Raw genomic sequence first — 12835 nt, 5'->3', positions numbered from 1 at the left:
TGTTTAAAAATAGCTTTGTCACGACTCCCCGCCGCAGTCCCTTTTATGACTTTAAACCGGAGTCAGACCCAGAGTCAGAAGACACTGTTGCTCGTGAAACACCTCCACAACGGACGTTATTCTTCTTCTGCGGTTCAATGTACGTAACCGGATATGCCCGGACTAGTGCCCGGAGCAGGACGATCAGTTGTTCAGGAGAACCGCTGCTTACGTTACCATTACGGGATTTTCAGTGATCTCGTTGAGCCCCGAGATTACAATAAAACACAACGTTCTCAGCAATGGCTGAACTGTTTGTTTTGAACCGTCAGGCTTCATAAACAAGGTAATGACGCAGATACACACCAAAAAAACCAGCGATAATAGGAACTTCCGGTCTAGGTTCGCTTTAACAAACATAGACATGCTGTACAGCTAAAAGCTCATATAAACCATTCTTATGTTCGCGAAACACAGTTAAAACACCGAAGGATCAAACGGGAGCGAGAAAAAAAACCTTTACAGCGCACACATTGAAAAGTGGCACTGGAGCGTCTGCGTGATTATGTAAACAACAAAAAACATGAGAATCCACAGATTCCAGCGGTACCATTTGTATCACTCTACGACCAAGATTCACGGATCCAGCCCCAAAATAAGAGCAAGACAACAACTCACGTTCAAGAAATACATGCAGAAATGTCTTACCATTGCTGTTTATCAAAACAAGTTGTTTCCACTGGTACAAAACCACTTCTAACGAAGAACTACACTTCCCAGCATGCTTTGGTGACTAGTACGGTCTGATTGATCATTAGAAAATCGTTGAATAGAGTAGAGAAGGGCGAATGTCCGCATAAATGCGTCATACGAATTGTCCATCACCTAAATTGACAAAAGTAAGCTAGAGCTATGGCACTGCGTAACTGAAGACGCTGCAGAGTCACAGAGTTGTTATTACGTACCACACAGGTCGCATCAATTTACAGCAAGTTTTCGTTGTTTTTGTTTTTTTCAAAGCAAGTTCTTTTTAGACCAATAGTGACATGTAAATAAAATGCAATGGGTTTAAATAATTTGGTACCTAAGAAAACTCAAATGGCACAGATGGTGCCAAACTGTGCCAAAGGAGAGAACGCCTAGACATCTCTTTACTAAAACCTCTGTCATTTTACTCTGCTTCACTTCAGCAGCATCAGACTTTGCACAGCTCATGTCCACGTTTTTACATTTTATGTCCTCCATGTGTTTTTCAAGCTCCTACTGCAGATTTTAAAGGTGATATTTACTTTAAAATGCATTTTTTTTTAGGCGAGAGACAACAATCCTTCACTGTTGTATTGTGTACAAGCCTTTATATAGCTCTGATGGTAGAGCTTGTGTTATAGGCAGTATTTTGCCGTCATCATTGTTTTTCCAGTTTGTCTACATTTGTAATTTTTCTAGATCTAATTCCTTTTTTGGGGGGGGGGGCAAATATGGCCCACCCACTTTTGTACTGGCCCACCCAAAATATTATTTCTGCCTATGCCACTGTCCACAGGGAGAATCATATCTGTGGATATATATAGTGTGTGTGTGTTTTATGTCTCTGTGTAACTCCATACACTGTAAGTGTGTTCTTTCATTTCTCTCAGAGCTTTTGTCTTGTTTTTTACCTCCATTAATGAGCTTTGTTCCAACATAAAGAACGACAGATTGCCTGCAGTGATGCAGATCTGAGGCTTCCTGTGTGTGTGTGTGTGTGAGACAAGTGAAGGTGCTTGGGGCATGTCAACAGTGCTAGTCAAATATTAATGTGAGTCAGTGCCCACAGCACTGTTCCATACAGTACGATAACAGCCTTCAGCGCTGAACTCATGCCGCTGCTGCTGCTGTTTACCTTTCTATAATTACTGGGACAGTATACACAGAGTAGGACGGCTCACTATAGGGGATTACACACACTTCAGTCTTTGACTGGATGCTCCCTGAGGTTTGCTGCCTGATGTTTTTGTTCATTTCCTTTTGTGTTGATGTCATTTTTATCATTTCACGTATATGTGGATATGTCATTTCAGTTTTTTTTTTTTATTTAAAGGTACAATATGTAGTATTTATGGGTTTATATAACCCAAAATCCACTTTTTTATACATATTATGTGCTCCTGCATTGTCTAGTCGCTGTATAATAGTTTTTATTTCATTTTCGTAGTGTTTCAAAAAGTCATGTTAAATAACATGACGGCGGACCGCGGTTGCATAGCCACTGTTAGCAGCGAGACGCCATGTTTCTACCGGAGCCTGCAAGGACAAACACGAGAGAACAAAACAAGCGTCTCTTTACTTGTAGCGGAAGTCCCGCCTCCTCTCTCTCCGCTTCGCCTGCTACGGCCGTGGTAGCTCCGCCCTCTCCCTCACCTCACGAACCTCATCTGCTGACACGGAGAAAGACGACGAGGACGACATTTGACCAGCTGCGGATACCGTAGCGCTCAGGGAAGGGAGGGGGTGAGCAGAGCAGCAGGTCTTTGTTGTAAATTTCAGCCTCTCCTCTAGATGGCACTATAAACTACTTATTTCCCCTTTAAGAGTTAAATACAAACAGACCTCATCACTCTTTTTCATAGTCATATACAGTTTTGCTCATAAGTTTACATACCCTGGCAGAAGTTAAGATTTCTTAGCCATTTTTCAGAGAATATGAACGATAACACAAACAATTTTTTTCTTTCAGTCATGGTTAGTGGTTGGCTGAAGCCATTTATTGTCAGACCACTGTGTTTACTCTTTTTAAATCATAATTACAACACAAACTATTCAAATGACCCTGATCAAAAGTTGACATACCCTGGTGATTTGGCCTGATAACATGCACACAATTTGACACAAACAGGTTTGAATGGCCATCTGAGAAGATAAAGAGCCTCATTCACAACTACCACAAAAGACTTCAAGCTGTCGAGCATTGATGTTAAAGGGGGCAATACATGCTATTAAGAACTGCGGTATGTAAAGTTTTCATTGTTGTTTCTATTTGAATTTGAAAAGACCTGCAGCCTGGAGTTCACCAGAGTCTGACGGCTCTGACAGCGTTTTGCATTACGTTCATCTGCACAATACCATAGCCTGTGATATCCAAAAATAATGTACTATGTCAACTAGTAATTTCAGCACAATAACTGTTGAGGAATACAGAGCGAGAGTGAACACAGGAGCGCAGCTTCGCGGCTGAGACACAAGCAGGTGCGTCTGCAGTTATAAAACCAACCAACAACGATTATTAGACTAAAACATTGAAATATGCTAATAATTCTGATATGTTCATACTCAAAACGGAGCTGTGAAAAGCAAACTGTTGCTTGCAAAGTTTGCGTTCCACTTTTTTACCGTCATCTACTTTTGAAAAATGCTGCCACACTGCTGATGTCTTTGACATGGATGCGACAGGAGGACTGACTGTAGCCTCAAATAAAAAGCTCAACATTCACGTCTAATTAATGGCAACACTAATCTGTCTGTCGCTCATTAGCCACGGAGTGACGACAACACTGGGCTGGACTAAACCAAAATAGTGGAAAACAAGGGGGGGTGTTCTCTGAAGACAGGCTGTTACCTGTTAACACACGGGTGCTCTAAAACTACTTGGTATTTTCCTCCTAATGACTGATGACTTTACAGCCCTACTTGTTTCAGCTTTCCCTTTCCTTCTCTTATGTCATTTTCCAGTTTATATCATATTCAGACAAATGTACACTTCAGCGTCTTCAAGGTGAGCACGTACAATCAAAACAAGTCTTTTCTGCTGCAATATCGTGTGTGTGTGTGTGTGTGTGTGTGTGTGTGTACGTGTGTGCTGCTTTGTAAGTCTGTCTGCTAATGGTTTATGGTCACGCTGTGCAAATTTGTATTCAGGCAGACAAGAGGAACCTGCAGATGGTGTGTGTTGAGATTTCATTTGACTGTGAATGCATGGTGGTTTCCTGTGCCCTCATTAATGCATAATACTGACAAATCGTGAATCAGACAGAGATGGATGAGGATGTACACACACACACTGCATTCTTTAGCAGGCTGCAGAGGGATGATTTAATGGGAAGGTTGTGGTTTCTGCACTCAAATCCTGAACTGTGGCAATGACTGCATGCACACATTCCACTCAGTCTTTGTCCTTTGTGTCCAAATTGTCATGTTGGAAAAGTTAAAATGCAATTTTTTTGTTTCATATTCTTGATTTCTTATTAACCAACATGCACACCTCGGGTTTTATTACATTTTAAAGGGACAGTTGTGTATACTGAGACAGCTAGTGCTCGGATCATTCGTACCATCGTGCCGCAAGGTCATTGTTCTGCTACTTTTGCATTCATTTGCGCCGACCAGGGACCATGATCTCCTGGTGTGAACACGTAGATGTGACCTACAGTTAATGTTATTTTAAACACCTGATGTCTGCTTGCTAAATGTTATAGGTGACAATATGGAGAGATGTACAGTGGAGGAAATAAGTATTTGATCCCTCACTGATTTTGTAAGATCATCCACTAACAAAGAAATGAACGGTCTATAATTTTAATGGTAGGTTTATTTTAACAGGGAGAGACAGAATATCAAAAAGAAAATCCAGAAAATCACATAAAACAAAAGATTTAAATTATTTTGCAATTCATTGAGTGATATAAGTATTTGACCCCCTATCAAAACATTACTTAGTACTTGGTGGAGAAGGAGACAACAGTTTGGTGCTATAATGTCAATCTCCATCGGTCTGAGGCTCCACGCAATATTTCATCTTGTGGGGTATCAATGATCATGAGAAAGGTCTTGTGTGTAAAATCGCGTTCAGTTACAAATTACTTATTAGCAAAACCTTCTGCTGGATTCAAGGAGGTACTGCTTCTTAGTCTTCGTCTTAGACCAGGGGTTCTCAAAACTGATACCCGAGGGCCAATTTAGGAACCCAACATTGGACTGAGGGCCGCCAAAGGAAAAAAAAAAACAGAAAGAAATCCCGTTAATAATAATTTATTTATTTTAGTAATAATTTTAATGACCAGATCCAGACCAGAACAGCAGTTCTACAGTTTACACTTATTGGTCTGTATCCAGTAATGTTCAATAAACATTTAACAAGCTTAGTAGCTCCTGGATTAAAACTATCAACTGTAATTCATTGCGGAGCCGCCAGAAATGTTTCTGTCACTTTGAGAACCAATGTCTTAGACACATGTGATATTGCAGCAGGCATTTTGAGTGGTCCATTACAGCTCAACATTGTAATAATCTCAATTCAGAAGAAAAAGTGACAGCCAAAGCAAACCTAGTATGTGACAGACCACACCTCGTTTTAAGAACATCATGGCCCAGTTCCTCAGCTTTGTGTCATTGTGAAAGACAGAGTGAAGATTAAGCTATAGGGCCCTATGCCACTTAATCTTCCTTAGTCAGTTTAATTTAGGGTTAGGATAGTTTCACCAGTCACTTAACGTCTAATGGAGTCTGAATCACCACCACTGTTGCCATGGTCACCTGCACTTATATATATATATATGTTTAGCTCTGATGGACATAGTAGTTTAAAGTGTTAATTGGAAATGTAATGGTTGATAGGTCTATATAATTTTTTATTTACAATGCACCAGCTGCCTGATTAAGCACACACATACATTTGTACAGCTTAAGTAAAGTCTTAAGCCCAATTTATACTTCTGCGTAAAGTGCTCTGCGTAGGCTACGCAGAGACTCTGCGTCGACGCAGAGACTGTCGAAGAGCCTCTGCGTCGTCTCCGGGTGCACGGAATATTTTTTAAGTGTCCGTCACTCCGTCAAGGGACAACGGAGACGGCAAGAGCTGCGATTGGTCCTCAGGACAGGCTGAGCGAAAGCTGCTCTGTGCCGGCTCTCAGTGCGCTCCGGGCGTCCTGACAGAGGCGGAGCTGATCCCCGCCGATAACGCCGCTGCCGAACTATAAATACGTCATATCTATACACACACAGCACATGTTTAGACCCTAAATGGCCAATTTCTCGCCTCAAATTATCTTAAAACTGCGTTCCGTCACACAGAAAAGTGACAAACGGCCACTGTTTCAACAACAACAGTCTTTCTCTCTCGACGCCATTGCTCACTGTAGCCAGAAGCACAACAACCTTGCGCAGCGACCCCTACTGATCGGGCGGGAAATTGCAGAGAGTGTCCGTCACCACGACGCAGAAGTATAAATGCTCGAGGCGTCTCCGTGGTGACGCAGACGGATAACGCATTACGCAGTCGGAGAAGTATAATGTGGCCTTTACCCCTAACCTTCTAACCTTAGCCCTGAGGTTCTGCCTCAGTGGGACCAGGTTTTGGGTTCCATGAGAACTACCGGTCCTGACAAGGTTAGTGTTTATTACAGAAAATGTCTGAAAGTAACACATACAAGCAATGGATATATGCATAATGTAAATTGCTCACAAAAGAAAGGTGACACTCACATCAGAGATGCATAAACACACATACACTGATGACTGGGGGGGGGGTCGCTTCAACATTATACCTGATTCACTATTTTCTGGGTACAAGGAGAAAAAGTTCAGTCTTGGTTCGGCTCATTGGTCTTGAAAGTCGTGTTAATTGTTGTTCTGCAAGGACAGAATTTGGCTATAATTATTGTGATGTAGAGATGTTATTTCTGAAGGAATGCAAACATAGTAACCAATCAATAAAGGCCACTCAGACATCTCAGATCAGCAAGAGCTGTTGTGTTATCAGGGAAGTCACACACACACACACAAGCACACACACTATTACCGTGTTGCTTAATAATTCAGTATTAGTGCTCACTACAAAGCTTCTGCTCACATTTTGGTTTAATGTCCCTACATTCATCTCCTAGAACTCAGTACAAGCTTTCACAGAGCAGACAGCAGTTATAGTACAGAACTTAGGCAAGTGTGTTTATTGCTTTCATCATCTAACCTATTGACTTCTCACATAAACATAAACTGCACTCTCTCAGTGGTTAACATGGATGTTAAGTTTAGGAATCACCAAGACACACCATCCCAAACAGTATGTCTTCACGAGAGGTGAAGCACACTCAACCAATGAACAACCATATGTTCCAACAAGTGAGAATATTTTAAAGCGGAACTAGACCGGAAGTTCCTATTATCGCTGTTTTTTTTGGTGTGTATCTGCATCATTACCTTGTTTATGAAGCCCTGACGGTTCGAAACAAACAGTTCAGCCACTGCTGAGAACGTTGTGTTTTATTGTAATCTCGGGGCTCAACGAGATCACTGAAAATCCCGTAATAGTTACGTAAGCAGCGGTTCTCCTGAACAACCGATCGTCCTCCTCCGGGCACTAGTCTGGGCACATCCGGTTACGTACATTGAACCGCAGAAGAAGAATAACGTCCGTTGTGGAGGTGTTTCACGATCAACAGTGTCTTCTGACTCTGGGTCTGACTCCGGTTTAAAGTCATAAAAGGGACTGTGGTGGGGATTCGTGAAGAAGCTATTTTTAAACACTGTTAAAACAATGTTTTGATAATGAGGAGCAGTGCATCCGCCGTTCCAGAGGGGGGCGCTGCGCTTCTGAGAACGGATGTGCTGGATAGTACTGGCCAATCACAAGACTCTGTCTTCTGGGGGTGAAAGTTCACTCTGAAACATCGCGGCTGAAAAACACTGTCAGAAAAGAGGATTTCTATCGGCTAGTTTACAGAAACTAGGAGGTTTTTGACCATAAAAACAAGTTAATATATGTAAGTAGACCTTTATAACTAACATATATGTGCAACAGGACCACTCTGTGTGACCTTTAACTTATTGATGCATACGCACACTCCAGGCAGAGCTCTGAGGAGATGGACTCTTCTGTGTGGAACAGCTGCTGAGACTCTTGAGCAATTTTTAAAAAACATTCTGTAGAATGATCTCTTCTCACTGACAACTTGGCCTCACTTAAATGACAATATATATTGTGAAGCAAAAAAAAATGGATGCTTGATACATTTGCAAAAGTTTTGTTTTTAATAGCACAAAAATACATGGCCAGTACTGACTCAGAAACAAAGAAGAACAGAAGAAGAACAAAGATGAAGGAGAGCGGGAGCAGCAGAGGAGTGAGAGAGGGAGAAACCAGAGAGATTGACAATCAGGAGATGGTGGAGGAAGAGAAGGAAAATATATATATACATATATATATATATATATATATATATATATATATATATATATATATATATTAGCAGCAGCAGTAGAGGAGATTGTCATTTCAAGCCTTCACATTGGTAACAGGATACAGCAGTCACGCTCCAGCAGCCTGGAGGTCACTTCAGCATCTGCACCTCATCTCTCTGTGTCTGTGGATATTTTCTCCCTCCCTTGTCTGTCTGTGTCATATCCACTCATCCGGGTCATTTTAACACCACACCACGAGTGGGAAAAACAACAACAAATCCTGAGTCACTTTTCATTCGACAAATTAAAGCCAAGTTGCTCAGGTAGAGGTTCATCTGCCCTGGAGTGCTAGATTTTAAAATCAATGTTTATGATAGTGTGTCACTCTGGTGGTCTGACTCTTTACATTTTCTGTCATAAACACTGACCTTGTCATGACCCTCAAAGAGACCAAAACCTGGTCCTAATGAGGCATCATTTACATCATTTCGGAAACTGGTTAAGTTAAGTGCTTAACTGGTTATGTTAACTTTAAGTATAAGGCTTTGTTTAGGCTGTCCAAATGAATGGAAGTCAATGCAGTGTCCCATCAAGAATAGCTGCACACATCTGTGTGTGTGTGTGTAGCTCCAAACGTCCTCTATAGGAGCTGGTAGGAGGATCTGGTGCAGAGCTTCTCATCTGTTGTTTTCTTTTGTCGCCTTTGTTCCATTACCTCCATCCTCTGTATTTCCCTTCACCTCCTCCCCTTGCCCTGTTCATATTTCATCCTCATCTCTATTGTCTCCTTCCCTTTTTTCTTTTGTTTTATTCTCTGTGTGCTCTTAAGTTGTGTACATTTCTTTTTTCTTCTAGTTTGTTCTTTTTGTGTCTTTACCCTTTTATTTTGTCCTCATTCTTGCCTTCTTTTGTCCTCTTTGCTGTCCACGTCTTTCACTGTCAAGCTGCTTCTCTCTCCCTTTTTTCATTTACCCTCACATACTGTACTTCTCCTTGTCCTGTAGTTTTCTTTTTCACATTATCCTCTTTTTCTCACTTTCTTTCTTACTTTTTATTTCTCTTTTTACCTCTCTTCTCTCCACACTGTGAGATATTGCCTCTGTGATGTGTTGTGACAGTGATGTTAATGGAAGCACTGTACATTTCACGACCTATATCTCTGAAAATTCCTCTGCTGTTTCTCATTGCTCTCTCTCTCTCTCTCTCTCTCTCTCTCTCTCTCTCTCTCTCTCTCTCTCTCACACACACACACACACACACACACATTCAGAACAACAGATACAGGTCTCTACACCTGTAAACACATCAGATTTGTGTTTTCCTGACAAATGATTAAAGCAATAACTGGAACATGCATGCCTGTGTGTGTGTGTGTGTGTGTGTGTGTGTGTGTGTGTGTGTGTGTGTGTGTGTGTGTGTGTGTGTGTGTGTGTGTGTGTGTGTGTGTGTGTGTGTGTGTGTTCTTGTACTTGCGGCATACTGAGGACCAGTGAGGGTTTTTAATCAACAGTGAGGTAATTTTTACGGAGTGAGGACATTTTGGCCGGTCCTCACTTTGTTTTCATTGAAATCACTTCCTTTGGTAGCTATAACATATTATACTCAATTTGTCATCAAATTTTATTTTTTCAAATTTTGGACGACATAGTGTAGTATGACGTTTTTGTCGAATTTTGGATCAAAAATTTTGGGCCAAATTTTTTTTTTTTTTTTGGTCGACATAGTATAGTGTGACGTTTTTGTAAAATTTTGGACCAAAAATTTTGTGTCAAATTTTATTTTTCAAATTTTGGACGACATACTATATTGTGACGTTTTTGTAAAATTTTGGACCAAACATTTTTGGCCAATTTTTTTTTTAAATATCGGACGACATAGTATAGTATGACGTTTTTGTCAAATTTTGGATCAAAAATTTTGGGCCAAATTTTTTTTCAAATTTTGGTCGACATAGTATAGTATGACGTTTTTCTCAAATTTTGGATCAAAAATTTTGGGCCAAATTTTTTTTTCAAATTTTGGACGACATAGTATAGTTTGATGTTTTTGTAAAATTTTGGACCAACATTTTTGTGTCAAATTTCATTTTTCAAATTTTGGACGACATAGTATAGTGTGACGTTTTTGTAAAATTTGGGGCCAAAAATAAAAAATAAAAAAATAAATAAAAAAAGTTTTCCAGACCTTTTTGCTCTGGGGCTCTACCTGCAGACACTTTATGGTACTGCAACCAGTAGTTCTTCGTAGATGTCATTCATGAAGTAGATATTTGTAATTGTGTTGATTTATAAAGTGGAAATGCTGGTCCTCACTTTGTCAGCAACCCAGTCCTCAGTAAGCAGCAAGTCCAAGAATGTGTGTGTGTGTGTGTGTGTGTGTGTGTGTGTGTGTGTGTGTGTGTGTGTATTTGTTACCTCTTTAAGACATTTTCTGTTATAAACACTGACTGAATTGTCAGGACCAGTAGTCCTCATGGAGACCATAAACCTGGTCCTAATGAGGCAGAACCTGATTTCTGAGGGACTGGGTAAGTGTTTAGGACTAAGATTTGAATTGTGTTTATGGTCAAATTTAGGGTGAGACTGGGTTATGGTAAGTATGGTAGGTATAGTCAACGCAGTCAACGTGTGTGTTGTGATATGACTCAACTGTCAATTGCACAACAAAAGAGAGTGGCAACAGTGTAAGTTTTGTGCATGTATGTTAGAGCTGATGTTCGCGGAGCAGTTATTTGCCCCGCAATCACACGCAATTGTTCACCAGGTCTGATGTGGTTGCAAAAATCTGTGAGTTTTGGGGCATGGGAAAGGCCTCAAAGACGCGATTCATTCCGCAGAATAATAATAAGAATTCCTTCAGTTTCAATAGGGTTAGTTTAATTAGAGTCTAATTAGATGCCACTTTTGGCCAGGACGTCCTAAAAAAAAACCTGCGGCCATGAACGCATCATTTAAAAACCAGGAAGCGTATCGTCATTAGCAACATATGTGTTCATGGAGGCGGATCTCATCGGCTCTGTTATTGTTGTAAATTAGACCCAATTTTTAATTTGATCAGAATCATAAAGAGATACATAATTGTTTTTATAAATATTTTATACTATGCTCTGTCTCCTCTTTTGTCTCACACTCAGGTGTGGAGGCGGAGCTTTTGTCTGACACTGGAGAATAATTGAGGCCGTCGACAAACATGGTGAGAAAACACAAAGTGACTCTTAGTTGTGCAGGAGGGGTTTCCTCAGCAGTATTTGATAGCACGGAAATTCATGCAGAGACAAACACATTTAAGGGTTCTGTGTGTAAGAAATAGTGATATCTAATGAGAATGCAACGTTTGTGTTGCAACAAACAAAGGACTCCTCCTCTTATCCCTCCCCTTTTCAGGGTTCTACGGTGGCCTTCACATACTTGAAAGGATGTTCTTCTCTTATTTGTGTTGCGAGTTTCTGCTTCCAACACAGAACAGCTCCTCATTTCTTCTGTTCTTCTTCCTGCAGGTTTGAGCAGTGAGTCTCTGTATAGAGCCCTTGCAGCGTCTGGTGGACCGGTAGAGCTGCAACAGTCTCTGGACTCAGGTACTGACAGTCTGTGAGACAAGTTTTGAGTGGATGAAAGACAGAAATGGAATGAAATGTGTCCAGCCATGGCACAACCACAAAAAAAGTCACAAGTCTACCGAGGGACATTTTGAGTTATTTAAAGATTCTGAAAGTGTGATTTTTAAGCTTTCCAACAATGTCCAACACATGCAAATCGGATAATATTTGAAGAAGATCTAGTCATTTGAATATAGGCACTCCTCAAACTGCTTTAGGCAGAATTTCAGCCTCAAACATTTGAGCCCAATTTATACTCCTGCGTAAAGTGCTCTGCGTAGGTTACGCAGAGTCCTCTGCGTCGACGCAGAACCTGTCGAAGAGCCTCTACGTCGTCTCCGGCTGCACGGAATATTTTTTAAGTGTCCGTCACTCCGTCAAGGGACAACGGAGACGGCAAGAGTTGCGATTGGTCCTCAGGACAGGCCAAGCGAAGCTGCTCTGTGCCGGCTCACAGTGAGCACCGAGCGTCCACAGAGGGGGCGGAGCTGAACACAGTCGACTTCGTCGCTACCGAACTATAAATACGTCATATCTTAACACACACAGCACATGTTTAGACTCTAAATGGCCAATTTCTCGCCTCAAATTATCTTAAAACTGCGTTCCGTGACACAGAAATGTGACAAACGGCCACTGTTTCAACAACAACGGTCTTTCTCCCTCGGACGCCATTGCTCACTGTAGCCAAAAGCACAACATCCTTTCGCAGCGACCCCTACTGATCGGGCGGGAAATTGCAGCGCCTATCAGTCACCACGACGCAGAAGTATAAAGGCTCGAGTGGTCTACGTGGTGACGCAGAAGGATAACGCATTACGCAGTCGGAGAAGTATAATGTGGCCTTTACACCTTCTGGAGCCAAGAGACAGAATCATCACATTTACATAGAACAACCCCCTCCTGGTCTAATCTGTCAGTGAAACCACACCCTGCTCTGTATGAGCACAGATACTATTGTTGTGAGCTACACTGCGACACAGAACAATACATATACAATAATTTGAAATAAAATAACCTAAAAAACATATGGGGGGAGGCTTATCATGTTCTTCTAATTTCTTGTCCATACACTCGTGTAGTCATACAGTGGTTTGCAAAAGTTTGGGC

At 41.2% G+C, this 12835-nt stretch overlaps 1 protein-coding gene across 2 annotated transcripts in view; it reads right to left on the bottom strand.

Annotated features, from left to right (window-relative positions):
* Window positions 1-2481: 2481 nt before the first annotated feature.
* The window catches only part of mast2 (microtubule associated serine/threonine kinase 2), a 264070-nt gene continuing 253716 nt past the window's right edge, over window positions 2482-12835 (bottom strand). For both annotated transcript variants that reach the window (XM_083887689.1, XM_083887688.1), the window contains one exon: window positions 2482-2568. The gene's annotated coding sequence lies outside the window, so the exon portion shown is untranslated. The remainder of the gene's footprint in view (window positions 2569-12835) is intronic.

Source organism: Microchirus variegatus, assembly GCF_963457635.1.
Source record: "Microchirus variegatus genome assembly, chromosome: 4".
In the NCBI taxonomy this organism is placed as follows: domain Eukaryota; kingdom Metazoa; phylum Chordata; class Actinopteri; order Pleuronectiformes; family Soleidae; genus Microchirus; species Microchirus variegatus.
The sequence above is the reverse complement of the archived record's forward strand: the minus strand, read 5'-3'. Positions and strand labels throughout refer to the sequence as shown.